This window comes from Ambystoma mexicanum, chromosome 13, assembly GCF_040938575.1.
Source record: "Ambystoma mexicanum isolate Mex_15411 chromosome 13, UKY_AmexF1_1, whole genome shotgun sequence".
Classification (NCBI taxonomy): Eukaryota; Metazoa; Chordata; class Amphibia; order Caudata; family Ambystomatidae; genus Ambystoma; species Ambystoma mexicanum.
Window position 1 is genome coordinate 107321751 of NC_090938.1, and position 17957 is coordinate 107339707.

The following is a 17957-nucleotide window of genomic DNA, read 5'->3' on the forward strand; positions in this document are numbered from 1 at the left end:
TGGGAGAAGGGAGGTTACAGCGCTCAGATTTTGAAATGTACTATATGATGGCGCAAATGCAATATGTGTCAAGATGACTCGGAAGAGCAGACGTCAGAGACAACGCTGATAAAACATCAATCACGCCGTACACCATAAAGGAAGCGTTGTGCCCCCCCCCCCTGCACAACGAGTCTGCCTCAATGATTCTAGCACTGGGAGGCCGGATTCAGTCTCAGACTTGCAGGAAAGTAAACTCAAGAATGCCTTATTCCCCAAATCTCCCACTGAGTGTTGGCCTGAAGCTACCAAAAACGCTATTACAGAAAATATGCATGGTACAGGAGGCAGGGGGCTTGACCTTATGGGGAGATGTGTCCCTAAATGGGCACAAGCACTCCTTTGGAGACTTACAGAGCAGCTATGATATACCACTGCGTCAGTTTTTGACATTTATGACTTTGCGGAGCATTGCTAAGCGCTCATGGAGTGACTTCCCAGAGGAACTTGTGCAGGACCTGATAATAGTGCCACTTTATGAGAGAGGAGAGGGTCCACAGGCGATAACCTTCATATACAATGACATATTACAGAGTCGCGCACGTGACTCGTTAAAGATCAAACAAGGTGGGAAATGGACTTGTGGCCTGAACTAGATGATACCCAGTGGTACAACATGCAGTTGCACCCCAAGATGGTGTCCTGTAACCAGAGATTTAGAGTGATCCAATATAACCTACTAACTAGGACATATTTGACTCCCCATAGACTGTCACGGATGTAGCCTGCCTCGTTTCATTACTGTCCCAAATGCCGGTTACAGAACGCAGACCTGCTACACATGTTCTGGGAATGCCCAAAGATCAGACCCTTTTAGGAGGAAACGCGGACAATACTATAAAGGACTGGAGCGACAATGACGTCCTCGGGGCAGGTGACTGGCTTGCAGGTCTCCGTTCAAAAGCAGAAGGTAAAACGTGCTTACATTAGCTAATACGCTTAGCTAACATCCTAGCTGTTAGAAAAATAGCCATGGCATGGAAATCTGAAGAAAAAGAACAGCCACTACATAATGGGTATTAGATTTTCAACGATGGACCATAGCGGAGTTGACCTTACTAAGGGATAGCACACATAACCACACACTCCTAAACAAGACATGGCACTTCAGTGGGAGGAGCTGTTGGTAAATTTGACGAGCGAAAATGATGATAAACCCCCAGGAAGCTTCTACATACTGCATTGCATATCTCACACGACCAATGTATTGCAGACAGCGCCGGACATCCCCTAGTTAGCTCCCTGATTCACCCTGCGGCTCCCTTACCACCCTCATCCAACGCAATACTGAAAGCGGGGAGACTCGAATATTGCTGGGTGTAGACGAATTACGTTTGCCCTCTTTTCTTGTTTTGTTCTTTCTTTCTCTGTTTATGATTTACAGTTATATGGAACTGCTTGTTGCAGTCAATGATACGTTCAAATGTCATGGGTAACACTGGCGATGTAGGCGGCCCTCTCGATGCTTACCTATGGCTTTCATACGATGCGTATTGTAATGAAAATGAATAAAGACATTTAAAAAAACTACTCACCACTTGATCCCTGCAGCTATACTGTTCTCATGATTAACCCAGGAAATTGAAGAGAACACACTGCAATTTTATTCAAACTGGAAGCATAGCTTATTAGAATAGTGTCTGACCTTAATGGCCGTTTGGAAACATGTAAAGCTATCCGGTCTGGAAATTCCACTGTTTGGAAAAGCCTTTTGCATCTTGACAAGGCCTTTCGGTGGCGGTTCCGGAGTTGTGGAACCCCTCACGCCCAGCTAAATGTCTGCTGCCTTATCTACTGAGCTTTCGCAATGTGTTCAAAACATAATGGTTCCTGCTAGCACTTCCTGCTTCCGAAAAGGTCCGTCTTTTCTTATGGTCTATGAGGGATTTCTTCTATTATAACACTGTCCTCATTTTTACGTTTCTGATTAATTCCTCATGTATTTTGATCCTATTTCTATTAACCTCTTGGTAAAAGCTGAAATAGGGATGTTGTTTAAATTTTTTTTATAGTCAATTGTAAAGTGAATTAAAAGGGATTAAAATAAAACAGAGGATTTAGAAAGTTTCCATTTCCAAGTGAGCATGAACTTGAACTAACAATTACCTGTGTTAAGATAAGCAAACCAATGAAAGGGCAGTGTGAGGAATCTGGAGGTTTCAGCCCTTTTTCCTTGTGGGGAGCCACCTCGTTTTATGCTAGGGAGGTAAGCCTGGTAAGCAAAGCCCTCCCTAGGGGTTTGAAAAAGCGTAACCTCAGTGGGAGGGACTTCCCTAAAGGGGTCAAGGACTCCCATTCCCATGAGGCACTCCCTCTAACTAAGACATTTTCTGTATATGTGGGAATCCGAGAAATGGATGTTACATTCAAATATGGGTCTCAAAATAACACTGAAAGTGCCTTTGAACGTTTGGTGCAAGACAATGCTGGTTTCTCTGTTGGCTTGACAGCTGGACATAAATAACACGCCACTTTTTGGTCATGGAGTGAGAATAAAGGCACAATCACCCTTGAATGCAGGAGGAGAAGCAATACACAGAGGTCGAGCCTCTGACGTGATGTCATTGATGGGTGGATCTGCGCTGCACAGCGGCACCGGCTGTGGTGCAGAGAAGGTGAGAGTGCGAGTCCCCAGTCTGCCCAGTCCTTCTGTTGATGTGAGGAGCTTCTGCTACTGCGACGTGTGTTTGGCCCTTTAACTTTGCTGAACTCCTGAGACTCCACCTTAAAAGGTGTTGGCTAGCGTGGAGCACCGCGCGGAGTCCCGCGTGGAGTCCCGTGAGTCCCCAGTCTGCCCAGTCCTTCTGTTGATGTGAGGAGCTGCAGCTACTGCGACGTGTGTTTGGCCCTTTCATTTTGCTAAACTCCCGAGACTCCACCTTAAAAGGTGTTGGCTGGCACGGAGCGCCACACGTAGTCCCGTGAGAGTCCCCAGTCTGCCCAGTCCTTCTGTTGATGTGAGGAGCTGCAGCTACTGCGACGTGTGTTTGGCCCTTTAATTTTGCTGAACTCCCGAGACTCCACCTTAAAAGGTGTTGGCTGGCGTGGAGCGCCGCGCGGAGTCCCGTGAGAGTCCCCAGTCTGCCCAGTCCACCTCAGAACGGCGAAGAGAAAGCAGACCAGAGTCCTCCTTTGTTCCGTCTCTCTCGCCAATAGTGGTGTAATGGCAGTGCCGGGCCCTCAGACACGGCTGAAAACGCTGTTTGAACACCGGCAGCCGAAAATGACTAAGAGCTCTGGACTTGCGATGAGCAACAAGCCAACTGTTGAGGTAATCGTTGTAAAGTTGCCAATATGTAGCACACACGCTGCTGTACCATCCTTACAGTCCCTTGCCTCTGTTTATATGAACACCAATGCGGAGGAAACTCCAAGCACTTTGTCCATTACTCTGCAGCCGTGTCCCGTTGTGCAGCTTGATGGTACACAATGTCCGTTAGGAGGTGACATAATACAGTCATCACAAGGAATGCACTTTGAATCACCTGCAATCAAGGTCATCTCATCTAACGGCAATGAAAAGGATGCAAGAAGCGGACTTCCCGATAGCATAATCATTGACCCTATGTTGTTCCAATCTCTGTTTGATGTCACTGATTTGGAATTATTGGAAGTACAAGTGCCTCTAAGTTCTTTTGAACAAAGGGAAGTATTGTTCGATCCTCAAATACAAAATGTACAAAACAAGAAAAGCAATATGGGATTTGATGCGACCCGACCGACCGACAACGCATGCTGATCCTTTGGCTGCAATTCAAACTGTGACTGATTCGGTGTCAGTCGACCAAGTCCTGGCGCTACAGTCATTGATGCCAACCATGCCTCCTACATGCATCAGTAAACAATTGCAATTTCAACCTCAGCGTTGCTTTTCCAGATGGCCGAAATGAGGTGCAACTAAGTAATCATGCGGCCAACGGCTTTAACGTCAAGGCCTGCTTAAAACGAGATTCGGTTGAAAGACCACAAGGCTTTGGAAATGATGCTGCCTGTCTGCAGCAAATCAGTGCTACTGCTTCCAATATGGACTCACCAACCTTGCCCGAAACCGATATAACTAAAGCTAAAAACACTGCCACCGACCTTATTCAGAGCAAAATGTCAGATCGGACAAAACAGAGTTTTGACTTTGCTGGGCGTGAAGCCCGTTTGACCGAACACCTACATGAAGATTACTTGCAAATTAAAGACAGGCTGATCAAGAGCTTTACACAACCTGCGAAAAAAAAGACAGCTTTGGACGTAGAGGAATCAAACTTATCTTTAAAAATTTCCAGACCCGTAGAGGCTCGCTTTTCAGCCAAAAACAGAGAAATAACTAGCACGCCGCAGTTGAAAAGCGTGCAAGTGAAAGACACTTGTCTAGCAGAAAGAGGATTTCCAAATCTGTCAGTGCATCAAAATTGTTCTGATTCTATGCCGGAGATGCCTCAAAACAATTTAGACGAATCAGCTGCATCTAATGATTATCCAACAAAGCAGCTACCCAAAGAGCCAGATACAGAAAGCGCCCGGAAGTCCAAAATATCAGTGGCGGCCTCAATCCAGCTACATAATAATGTGCTGGCTGCTACGTCCCTGGCACTGATACCACTGAATTCCAACATATCAGTGGCGGCCTCAATCCAGCTACATAATAATGTGCTGGCTGCTACGTCCCTGGCACTGATACCAATTCGTAAAATTATACGAATCGCTGAAGACTCACTAAAGGATCAAGGAGCCTTGCTGGCACATTTAGATACAAAATTATCTAATCTGACGCACAGCTACTCCCTATTACAACAAAAGAGCGAAATGGAGGCCAACTTATCATTGCAATGGCAATACAGACTGGGCGATCTTGCAATGAAAGAGCATACTTATTCTGCTGACCTCATGAATGCCATTCGTGAATGCATGAAATGGTTTTGCCATCTAGACAAAAATTGTCTGAATGAATCACTCTACTACAATAACTTACATAGGTGTCAGCATCCTAGTGCCGGAGCAATACCGGACAAGAAAGTGTCTCCACGAGAAGAGTCGGTCTCTAATAGTCAGCGTACACCCAAAACCGCACAGGCCAAATCGGCAAGTGCCATGTTACCAGCAGGTTCAACAGAGGCCAAAACAAAGTCGTGGAACCAATTCATGAACAGACCGCATCAAAACCACTTAGTGTGGTGGAGGAGTCAGTGATTCTTACTGAACCTCCGGCAGCGAAAGGGCAAAATGTCGCAAAAGAAAAACAGTGCAACACCTTCGGCATTTTCTTGGGGAGTGCAAAGACATTGGACCTAACCACAAAAAAAATAAAAGAAACGTCAAACAGACTGCAGCCACAAACAAACGACGGCTGAAGCAAAATTCCGGCAAAACCAAACAATTCATATGTAATCTTTCAACACCACGAAAACTGGGTCTATTCCAGCGCGACACTGCGGATAAGACACAAAATCCCTCATCAGCGAAAGCCAAACAGGACTCTGATTCGAAGAAAACTGAGCGGGACAATGTAAGATAGGTAACAAATCCAAAAAAACGACTACGGTTAGACTCTGAATCAAAATCAATTGAGATAACATAGGAGTCACTGGACCTATGTGAATGGTCCACGTACTCTATTGAGGCTGATGATGAGTCCCAAACCGAGGAAAATAATGGCCCTCGGGCAGTGAACTCGCTTCCTCCCATTCCTGCACCTGAAACATCAAACCACTCGTCATGTGGCTGTAGGGCGAATAAAAGCAAGGTGAAACAAATGCCCGAGGGAGAGGTGGATCTAACCTTGGACCCAAAAACAGCAACTGGGCACTTGATTGCAACGACAAACAGTCCGGTTAAGCATCAAATGTGGCATTAAAAAAAAAAACACTCCCATACAACTCAACTCTAAATCCAAGACTGACACTAGCGCAAAGGTCAAAACATATTGTCCAGCAACCACAAGTGCGCTTTGAAAAAAATGATGTTCGAAAAAGTGTGACTGGGAAAGTTCGAATCGACAATATCTTCCCGGACGTAAATGAAGTAAACTTGAATAGAAGCAATGTGATGCGCTTACTTCACGTAATTCCCTCATTGCAAACAATTACTTCAGAAGACATCCGGATTATAGAATACATATCGTAGGTCTGTTCCGACCAAGTACTACTTCACATTAGCTCGCAAGTTGTAGAAAAAACACTATTGTCAGCGAAAGATTAACTTCTTTCTTATGAATTTGAGATTTCACTCCAAAAAGAAGAAAGTAAAAAACAGCGGTCAGAGAGTATGTCCTCGGTTGAAGACCTCCGTACTACCAACGAAAAATGAAGAGACATACTAAAGGACGTATTTAAAATACATCCCGCAGTGTCTGATGGTGTCTCTCAGTCCAAACTGGGGGCAAATGTGGACATGAAACGTTGGAATTAACTAGATCGGCAAAACGGAAAAGCACGAGGAATACACAAGGTTTCATCCATCTCTTTCAAGAGCTTCCATTCTCCTTAGAAAACAATTTTGCGCTATGTTTACAGGAGACGTGGCTGCGAGACCCACCGGTTAGAGATGGTTATTCTATACTGCTAAATCCTGCTGGCAAAAATTGGCTTGGTCGCCCATTTTCTGGGCTATTAATTACGCTGAACAATTTGTTTGGATGGGTAATAAGTAAAACATATATGCCTAATCTGTTTGTTCAAGGGATTTTGATGGAATTCAAGCCAACCAACAACAAAGAACGAAAAAAGCTGCTACTGATAAATACCTATTGGAACCTGAAGATGATTACAACTACCTGTTATTTGAAGGCTCTAACGTCAGTCATAGACGACGGTTTGTTAATATGCCACAAATTGCAGATAATCACATGTAGTGACCTAAATTGTTCATGGTTTGATGACAAACAGCCGGGGATTGGTTGACAAAGGTAACGGCTGATTCTAATGCTGAGAGAAGACATCTGTGGAGCTTGGCAATGGAAACTCGTGACTGTGAAATGCTGAATGGGATGACAAAAAGCGACAAACTACCTAAGCCAACTTGGCACTGTGGTCGACGCACAAAACTTTAGATTACATTTGAAATTCCAATAATGTATGGTCAGATATCGAGGACCCCGAAATCTGTAAATGCTTCAATAGCGACCATGATCATCTGGAATTGTCCTGGATGCTCGATAGATTGACACCTGATGGAATACTTGAGACCTCCGTCGAAGTCAATCATGGTGGCAACAGATTGAGAATAAATGCAGTACAACTAAACAACTAAACAAGCTATCTCAAAACATACAGGTGGGAAATCTGTCTCCAAGAAGCAACATAAATTTTGCGCCAATTCTAACAAAATTTCGAGTCGAAAATAAACCAGGCGATAGATCGTCTCAAGTACGGAAACATGAATTTAGCCTCACTGTATCTCATGAAAAAAAGAGGCTACGTAAAGATCTAAGGCAACTCTTGAAACAACTGGGCTGGCTGCAATGGATGAAATCATTTTCCTTTTTAAGAGATCAGGAAAGAGTCGAACAGATGATAAATCTGATCCTGAATCACAAGTCAAGAGAAATCTGGAAGATCTTAAACTATGGCACTCTAAATCAAGAGGTGATGTAGCTAAATGGAATTCCGAGGACGAAATGGGAAGAACATTTTCGTAATGTATTCGGAACCTCACCCTCTTGTGGAAATGCCCCGATTGCAGCATGCATTGAAAATTGGGACGTGATCGAGAGTGCCGAGGACATCGCTTTAGTAATTCAAAATCTAAAAAATTCCAGAGCAGCGGGACCTGATGGCATCACGAACGTCATGCTGAAAGAAAAAAAGAGCAATGGTCCTGTTTTATCGCATACCTGTTCGAACTAATTTCAACGGCAAAAGAAGTACCCTGCTCGTGGCTAACAGCAATCATCGTTCCAGTGTTTAAGAAGGTTGTTCGGGACGACCCCTCAAATTATCGCCCGATTGCCCCGATTTGCAACGAAAATTAACGAGATGGGCTAATTATGCAGGTTTGATGGACTGCAGACAAACAGGTTTTACCAAAGGTGTGGGGACTGAGGTAAACCTCCGAATATTAAATTTGTTAAAATTGGAGATGCTGAAAAAAAAAGTCAAAGCACTTCCTGGCATTCATCGACATGCGTAAAGCCTTTGCCTCAATAAACCGAGCCAAATTGTGGGAAAAGTTGTCCAAGTGGAATTGTCCACCGTCGTTATTACATCCAGTGATAGCCCTACATTCGAACACCACAATGTGCATGCGCACAAACGCCCAGGGTGAGCTATTGAATAAAATCCCTACCAATTAGGGTGTGAAACAAGGTCCTTCCTGGCTGCGTTATTGTTTAAACTATTCATCGCAGACATTGCAACAGCACTTGGGGAATTCAAATGTTTCCCGCCAAAAGTGAATGGGCAGCACCTTAGTTGGGCAATCTACGCTGGCGACATTGTGTTAACGGATCTCACACAAATTGGACTACAGAGGCTCCTTGTCAGATTTCAAGTTTACTGTGAGGAAAATGAGCAGACAATAAATGAAAAAAAGACAAAGATTCTGACCATTGGTAAAGTGTTAACTAAGAAGGACCATGCATTTAAGTGGTCAATTGGTCATAAGAAAATAGAAAATGTCTCCTCTATTTGTTACTTAGGAATACTTTTCAACAACTCAATACGAGAGAGGGACTGGATGCAGGACCTAAAGAAATCGCATGGACGGCTTTGCACTAAACACTACATGGAGCTTGCATACATGCCGAATATGGCAAATTCACAGTAATTCCAGTGCTGACATTCTGTAAGCAGAAAGTAGTCCCAGCGATTAGTTTTGGTGCCGAAGCAGGGTGGAACTTAAGCTTTCATTGTTGGGACACACTAGAAGGGACGTTCTGGAGACATGCCCTCAGTCTGCCTTCATACATCTCTATAAAAGCGATCAGGCACGAGCTAGGTCTTGATTCTTTATATGCCATGGTGCTATGGAGATCCATTACAATGGTAAGGAAAATACACCTGAACGAGCGCGCGCCTGCATATCGAATTTTGACATCAACACTTCAACATCCGCACGAAAGTATTCTGAGCTGTTGGGTTAACAAAATAAAATCAATTGTTGACACTGCCGAAATAAAGTGGGAGACTGTGATGGCTACTCCGCAAATAGCTAAAAAAAACTGCGCCAGTGGAGTTGGATACAGAATATTGAAAACCGGGCAGATCTGAAGACTTCTTTGTATCTAGGTCTAGCGGCAAATAGCCGAGACCTTTTACCAAAATATCTTAAGAAATTTCTGTCTAGATATCACCGCAACAAATTTTTGAGACTACGGCTAAATGCATATCACACAAAAGATGTTCTCTGGATCAAACATAACATTGATACAACTGACAACATCTGTAGATTCTGTTCGACCGCCGAAAAATCCTTGAAACACTTGATAACGGAATGTGGGGAGTTAGTAAATGAACGATCCTTTTTTTTAGGGAAATATGCTGCTGTAAATAATCATACCGACGAGTGGTGGTTCACGATGCTCTCAAGTAACAATGTCCATCAAACCTGTGTGGTGATTAATTTCTTAGATACGATTTTACCCAATGAGGGGAAGCCGTGAATATTCAAAGTGATGTAGAGGACAGTTGTTTTGTTTTGTAATAAAAGTTTGAATAAACTAAATGTTACAATAACATTTTTTTTTAAAAAAAGAGAAGATGAGAGACGCCACTGACGAGGCACTGAGCTGTGCCAGTATATAGGATACGTTTGCACAGAGGACCAATTTTGTTATTTTTACTATTTTTACTATTGACGTGCACCGTTAGTATAGTTTATTAGGAACAGGGGCTCTCTTTTTAGCAATAGGGCTTGCAAGGCGTTTTCTTTTAAGTTAAATCGAACCCTTCAGTACCATGTCCTCTGGTCCGAGTCCTTTTTCTGGCTTGCCACAGCAGGCAGTTCATAATGGGTAGACAACTCTCATGTCCGTCTGTCCGAGGGAGAAAACTACATCTTCTAAGAGAGCCCTTTCTCAATGCTAGGCACCAAAATATAGAACACTGTGTTGTTTCTCCTATGTCCTGTCTAAACGTATCTCAGATACTAGCGGGAAATCAGGGTTTATGGCTACCTGAGAGGGTGGAATGTATTTCTTCATTGACTTGCATGAAGGTGGAATATTACAGAAAGGTTCAAACGAAAACATTGATTAAAAGTGTAATTATTTTACAATAGAATGGAGCATTGAGCTATGGTTCTATCCCTTCAGGAGTGTGTTATAATGCACGTTTGGTGGTTGAATGATGGCACATGAGTCCTGGTTTAGTTAGGAGACTTTAGTAGGTTTGAGATATAAATAACAGGTAATTAAAGTTACAGGTAGGACAAGGGTGAGGGAAAGACACATCCACCGGTCCCCCTGTGCCCAGTTCAGTTTGCAACTGACACAGCGAGAACCTTGGCACTCACACAATAACATTCTAGGTGGAACACTCTAATCCAAACATTCCAGACACAGGCTCACACATACTTAGGAAACAGCTTCCAACCCAGGATAGGTAAAGCATAACAGAGTGCTTGGTGTGGGCTGAGTCACATGACTAATCTTAAATTCTTCAGTGATATTCAGATTTCACTTGCATCGCCATCCGCCAATCAATGCTTGCAAGACATGCCTTTCCTTTTCTTTTGAACTTCTTGTGGGACTCATTTTTATCAGTTGTTCTCCTACTTTATGGCCTGCTCAGCAGAGGCGTTGCTAGGGGGGTGCTGAGGGGGCTATAGCCCTGGATCTTTCGGTTGTAGTCCCGGATAGAAGCTCAGGAGCTACAACCAAAAGGCTATAGCTAGCCCTGAGTCTTGACAGTCCTGACATTAGTGTAGCCCCGGATCTTTTGCAGACCAGCAACACCACTGCTGCTTGGTCACCTTGAATATCTGTGAATGATCCTGGATCGGTTGGGACACTAAACCCTGGATAGTAATGTGGCTTTTGATCAGCCCCCTGCCCCGCCCACCTGCCATGGGAGCGCCCAGCAGAGAGTTCCCCCGACTGGTGGGGCAGGCCTGTCCGCCTATGGGGGAGGGTATCTCACTATGGCTACGCCTAACTCACCCTGCCTGGGAAACGTAGGAGCACCTAGAGAGAGAGCAGTTGGTTCTCCAAGCGGAAATGTCCTTTCCCTGGGGCCCCCACACCAACGCAGGTGGGAAGAAGTGTCTCCAACTTGTCATTTAACCTGATTGCTACTGCCCCCAGCTTGCCCCTTTTTAAGCCTACATCCACTTTTAGGTTTTTGCCTGAAAAACATACAAAGTCAGGCAGACAATATAAAAAGACAAAGACCATCTTAATTTGTGAACAAACACATAAAATACATGATTAAATTGGAAAAAGCTTAAAACTAGATTGTACACAGAGCTGGGTAGCCTCAGCATACATCACACATATGACCCACCCAGCCAAAGTAATACATCTAATTGGGGGTGCCTTATAAATATGCAAAATCACCCAATGTAAAAAAGCAATACCAGGTGAACAAGTTGATGGTGAAGCACACACGCTTCAGATGGATGCATACAGCCCAAGCTGCCTGCCCTAAAGTGCCCCAAAAGTCTCAAATGCCTCTGTACCCTGAAAGGCAACCATTTCCATAGAGATTCATTTGGCTAAATAAACACATCATTTTTCTCCTACAGTTTTGAGTAAAACGAAATCTTATAGATGTGAAATGTTCAGTACATGCCTCTTGGGCTTTAGAATGACTTGCCGAAAGATTTGTATCGGTTTTATATGGTAGGCAGTGATTATGTGGAATCACAAAATAACGCGTCCAATTACAACGAATCCAAAATAACGAATTCTAAAATAACGAATTCCAAAATAACGAATTTGGGAAAAAAAATAAAAATGGGGTTGGGAGTGAGAATAGTGTTTTTTGCGGTTGGGGAAGAGTATTAGGAACAAAAAAAAAGAGGGGCGTTGGGGAGGGAACCTCCCCAAGAACAACAAAAAAGGAATTGGTTATTTTGGTATTAGTTTGTTTGGTATTAGTTGTAATTGGATTAGTTATTTTGTGATTCCACACAATCACATGTAACTGTTTCATAGAGTTATCCTATCAGACTAACTTAGTCCAAGAGAGACCAATCATTTTAATGTATAACTTTTATCCCAGAAAGAATTATTCTCACTCACCAAAGTTTGCAATAACTCCTCCTCTTTATCACTCACCTGGCCCCTGTTCGGTTGAAGTAAGAGTCCTGTCAATTGGGTTACCAGTGCAGCAACCCTCTCCTGTAACCTCCTTCACTCACCAGGATAAACTCCTCAGCCCGGCTAATTGAAGACCTGAGTCGCTCTCAATGTTTCATGCCTGTGCCGCGTAAAGGTGCACTTTGACCTACGTGACAAACTGCCACTAACCTGTCCAACCTAGCCCCTCACACCACTCCTGTCACGGTTTGCTGAGGTGTCCCCCATTGTCAGCGTCTTAATACCACAGGTCCTATTGGCCGGTCAGTGTGCCCTCAATACATAATGATAGCGACTTTCTTTCTTGGGTGCCTCGCTCATGCCTAAACACACGACCTAGCCCCTTTCCAGGACCCCTGTCATTATGTCTTGACCTGCACAATATCCATTTGCCGGACGTTTCCCCTTCCCGCCGGAGAGGACAGAGAATCTAAGGCAACCCAAACGTGCAAGAAACATTCACTTCCCAATTACAGCCCTTCTGTGGCCATTATTGGTGGTCTGACATGGTTTAACACTGTTCAAGAGTAGGCATTTTCCATTTCAGACAGAAGACACATGATCATTTAACAAAACCCTTTTAAAAAGAATTTTCTTTACCCCAAATTTTTTTTTTACAACATATACCCCATGTGTGCAAGTATGCAGCACACTTTCTGCATACTTGCACACATGTTCATTAATTTTCACTCTCCACATTCTAGTACATGCAGCCTCATCAGGCGTCTGGCAGGACAACGCCAGCGCAAATAGCGTTACTGCTACTCGGTCTGGCGCTATTAGCGCCGGATCATGAGTCGCAGTACAGCGGTAAGTTCCCATTCCCCATTGGGTCTTAAGACCCAATGGGGTTGGGGGCACTATTACCACCAGCAGTAATTGCGCCAGCAGTAATAGTGACGAAAATGGCAAAAAACTGCCAAAAACTGGCAGTAAGTGGACATTTTTACCTCCAGCAAAAAGCTGGATATGAAACTCCCACTTACCGCCTGACTCATGATTGGGTGAACCCCTAAATGTGGCAGAAATAGTGTTACTGTTACATTTGATGGCTAATGCCCAACTCATGGGCCTCATCTCGAGTTGAGCGGCCGGGAAACCACCCACTGCTAATAGCGCTACCGCAACTTGATCCAGTGCAATATGCGCTGGATCACGAGTTGTGTGGGGGGGTAAATCCCCATTTCTCTCTGGCTCCATAGGACCCAATGGGGCTGGGAAGCTCTATTACCACCAGCGGTAATTACGCCGGCAGTAATAGCGCCAAAAACGTCTGAAAACTGCCCAAAAATTGACATTTATACCTCCAGCAAAAAGCTGGATGTGAACATGCCATTTTCTGCCCAACTTGTGATAGGCCCAGCCCTTAAATGCGGCAATAATACTGTTACCGCCGCATTTAAGGGCGCAGGCCAAATTTGTGATGAGGCCCATAGAATTTCTAGGTGTAATTAAATGTACACACGCATTTCTAAAAACGATGCACATTTCTGTTATACTCACACACCCAGAGACCCGAGCTTAGTGCTTTAAGTGGGGTAAGAAATTGAAGGGGGGGGGCTCATTTGGGGGCGTGGCCTAAGAATTGATGCGTGTGGCCTAATTGATGGGCATGGCGTAAAGATGAACATGTAAAACTGGTCTGGCCCACACTACTAAGTACATATTGTGTAACAGACTGCTTGCTACATGCCTTAAAGCCTATGTAGCTGGGAATGCTGTGAACCCTGCAGTCACAGGTGTTCCTCCTGTTAATCAGCCTGCTGCAGAGATGTGGTGTGTTAACTGCAGGTCACGTGTTTCCATGTGGTAACGCAGAACTACAGATTATGGTCTTGCAGCAAAGATATGAATGCGTAACAGGCATTCCAGATGTAAAGTAGGTTAGCAGGTCAAAATGACTGCAGGTTAGAGACTGAAACCCCAGTAAAATAGATTGGCGTATTAAAGGGCCTGCTGCACGGATTGGTTGTGTAACCTCGAGGCTACAGCGTTTTACTAAGGTGGCTCTGCAGGTTAATGCGCCTGCAAAACAGGAACACGGATCTCTATGTAAACTCCCACGGTAGGTTAAAGGGTTGATGTGGTGTTTCATCCGCACAAGTCCAGAACATGCGCATGGTGCTGAAACCTCTGTGAGGCCTGCAGGCAGCAAGAAGGACTAATGCAACACAACGAGTTTCAGTATAGAGGAACAAGTCAGCCTTTCGGCATTCTGAGGAAAGGTGTAGCGTTGTGATGGGTAATTGCCACATAGAGTGGCAAAAGCATACTTATCAGTGAGATAATTTTAGCAAAAATATCTCATATATTTATTATATTTTATAGTAAAACAGACCATTTGGTCACATTTGCAAAACTCAGTATACATAAAAAGCAGGTAAAAGAGACAATCTACAATTTAGATCTTGTGTTCATTCACATAATACTTTGTAACAAAAAATGGGATGTTAGTAACACATGGGTGACTATCAAAGTCAAAGTCACCCATGTGTTACTAACAAATTGAGCCTTCCATCTCTTTATATTTGCTAAAAGATTGATGGTCTGTGAATACATGGATTTGGTGTGAGATCCAGTTGTGTTACCTCCGGTGAGGATATCGAAAGGTAGCTTGTTGTCACCCCCCTTCTGTTTCTCTCTGTATCTAGTCCTTTTTCAACAAGCCCCTACCCAAAAAAAGAGGACTCATGCTGTAAAAGCGTGCGCATTGTTTTATATAAGCATACTTATCAGTGCCTACCTTCCGTAAGATTTACCAGTGAAAGCAGTTCTGAAATACTCATTTTGCTGGCACAGTAATATAGCAACGTACAAGTCAAATTTTAAGCAGTCCTACCGCCTACCGATTTGGTGGCAACAAATACCGATTTTTTAAACATTTTTGAAACTTTACGAATTCTATAGATTTTTGCTTACAGAATGTTGGCATGTATGTGGTATATATGTCCTGTAATTTGCAGACATTTTTTTATTAGGGTGAATGTTGTGACTAATCAAAACAAAAGAGTCCATTATACACTTAAAAGCGCTTCTTACTGAATCACTATAAGACATGTTTAACATTTTGAATTGTGCACATTATGATGTTCCCATAATGCTCTTTGCTTTTACGCTAGGATTGGGTTCTATGAAGAGATACTGTGGCGCACTACCTGGCAGGGGACCATGCCCTTTGTCCTCACCACTTCCTTCCAAAAGCCTCGCCCCTCCAAAGAGGTGACAGTTCCCCCATACATGTTTTCCATTTCCAGAACTGACCACAGTAGTACAGCGCTTTGCCAATGCTCAGGTAACACGCGTGTAGAATGCTGAACTCTCTCCCAAGGTTAGGGATGGTTGAATGGCAAGGATTAGAATTGTGATTGTGTACAAGTGCCAGACACAGTCATTCTCTCTCTTTGCTCCTTCCTTGCCCTCTTGCACAGCCATTCCTAATCCTGGGGAGGAATGGGTAGAGTCCTGCCTCCTCCACGTCTCCTTAATACTCCCAAATACTACCAGTGACCTTGACGGACACAGCCGTCAGTCCAAGTGAGTCTCTGTGGTTTAGCCTCCAAGCCGCTTAGGGTCAGGACTGTGGCTCTGCAAGCTGGCCTGGCCACCTTGGCCAGAAGAGTGTTAAGCCTGTCCCTTAGAGGGCAGGACTGGCAGCTATAATTCAGTCTAGTTTAACAGGGCAATGATTTTTTATGGCCATAGAGGAACATGTTGCCGAATAACTTTTCATGTTGAATGCTACACCATGAAGACCCTAAGCATTAATATTTGTTTTGATATTTTTTGGAGACTATAGAAAACCCACATCGTGGGCGCTGCACTGCAACACGAACCAAGAGAAAATTGTCCCATTTTTAGGATGCATATAGTTCTTTTAGCGAAAACGTTTTAAAATTCACTTCCAATATTGCAAATTAAGTCCACTGAGAGGCAGTTGGATTCAGTGATTTGTTATGTTATGCTGGGTGTCTTTTAAAATATATATATATATATGCCGCCAGATCTGAGCCACAACAGCAAGGCATTGTGGGTATGCAAATTAGCCCAAATACAAATCTTTTTCTCCAGGAAATTGCTTTGTCTAAGGGCAGTGCTACTTTATAAATGGCTTAATCAACCCAAGAAAGACATCCTGAAAGGCTGTCAGGACAACTAGATAATTGGTTTCCCCCTTATTAGGGAGCATCAGTGCAGTATAGTTCTGACAGTGCCTGCTTTTTCTCCCCGAACCCCCATCTGGAGAGACGATGTTCGCTGTTTGTCTCCCTTGTCAGTCATGCAACTCTGCTAAAGCTCCTCCCACTTCCCAGTGTCCCTAATATATTGAAGGAGGAACTTTGTAGTTGGAGTATTTGGCCATGTTTTTAGCAACACCAACAAAGTTATGGTGGGTTTAAAAAGGTTTGGAAAAAAATAACCTTTTACCTGAAATGTGAAAATAGGAAAATCCATAAGAGCCAAGTCACACACTCCACAGCGCACTTAGTAGCCATCGCCGGAAGTTCACCTCCAGTTCTGAGCCATATCAGCAATGGATTGTGGGTATATAAATTATCCCAATTGCAAACCTTTTTCTCCAGCAAATTGTCTTTGTCCAAGAGGGCAGTGCTACTTTATCCATAGCTTAATCAACCCAAGACAGACATTTTGCAAGGGGGTCAGGACAACCACATACCTGGGATCGTACAGTGAAGGAAAGAGAGAGAGAGAGAGAGACACACACCCCCCAACACCTACCTCGTTGGGGCAAATATATTCCTGTGAAGGCTTTGAAAGACTTCAGAGAGGAGTGCTTTAGAAATTAGTGAACGATGGATGCATGATGGACCCAACAAGTGCTTGGGCGTTCCCTATTTGAGTGTGTGTTGGCCAAGTGTATCAGGTTGGGTTGATGGGTGACCAATGCTGTCCCATATATGTAAGCTGGTGTCTGCCAGGCCGTATGTCGGGGGTGTCACAGGCAAGAATTGGCTGAGTGAAAGGTGACTGGAGGGAAAACAGGGAGAGGAAAGGGTTGTGCTCATTAACGCGCCACCCCATCCTACATACTTGCCAACCCTACCGATTTTTAAGCAGTCCTACCATCTACCGATTTAGTGGCAACAAATACCGATTTTTGAAACTTTACGATTTCTACAGATTTTTGGTCACAGAATGTTGGCATGTATGTTTTAACATGGTTCAAACTGAATTCTAATTCCTTCTGAACTTGTGCTTTTTACGATTAGTCCCTAGGTACTTGCATGGCGTCCTATTCTACCACCATCCAACGAGTAGATGCCCATCTATGGTAAGTGACGCAGTAGTCACTTACCATAGATGTGCTTCTCCTCGTTGGATGGGGGTCGTCGCAGGCTTGCAGCATCGAATCCAGTGGAAAAGAAGGTAAGTAAATGGCGCACCAAGTGAAACGGCTGCAGGCAGCTGTGACTGGCAGAAGTGTCAGCAGTCACAGCGTCGCTCAAGCAGTGCCCGACGCTATGATTGGCTGGCAATTCTGTCAGTCAGAGTTGTTGACTGTCTGTTTGCCACTGACTTGCCTGACTTAATCATGGGCGGCCTGGCCGTCCATGATTAAGTCAGGCAGGTCAGTGGCAAGCGACCGGCGGGCTCTTCTCCCGTCGCGGCTGTGGCGGGGGATAATTACCCGCCGGCGCTGTGGCTTGGTGGGACCGGGGGGCCCCGGCAGGGC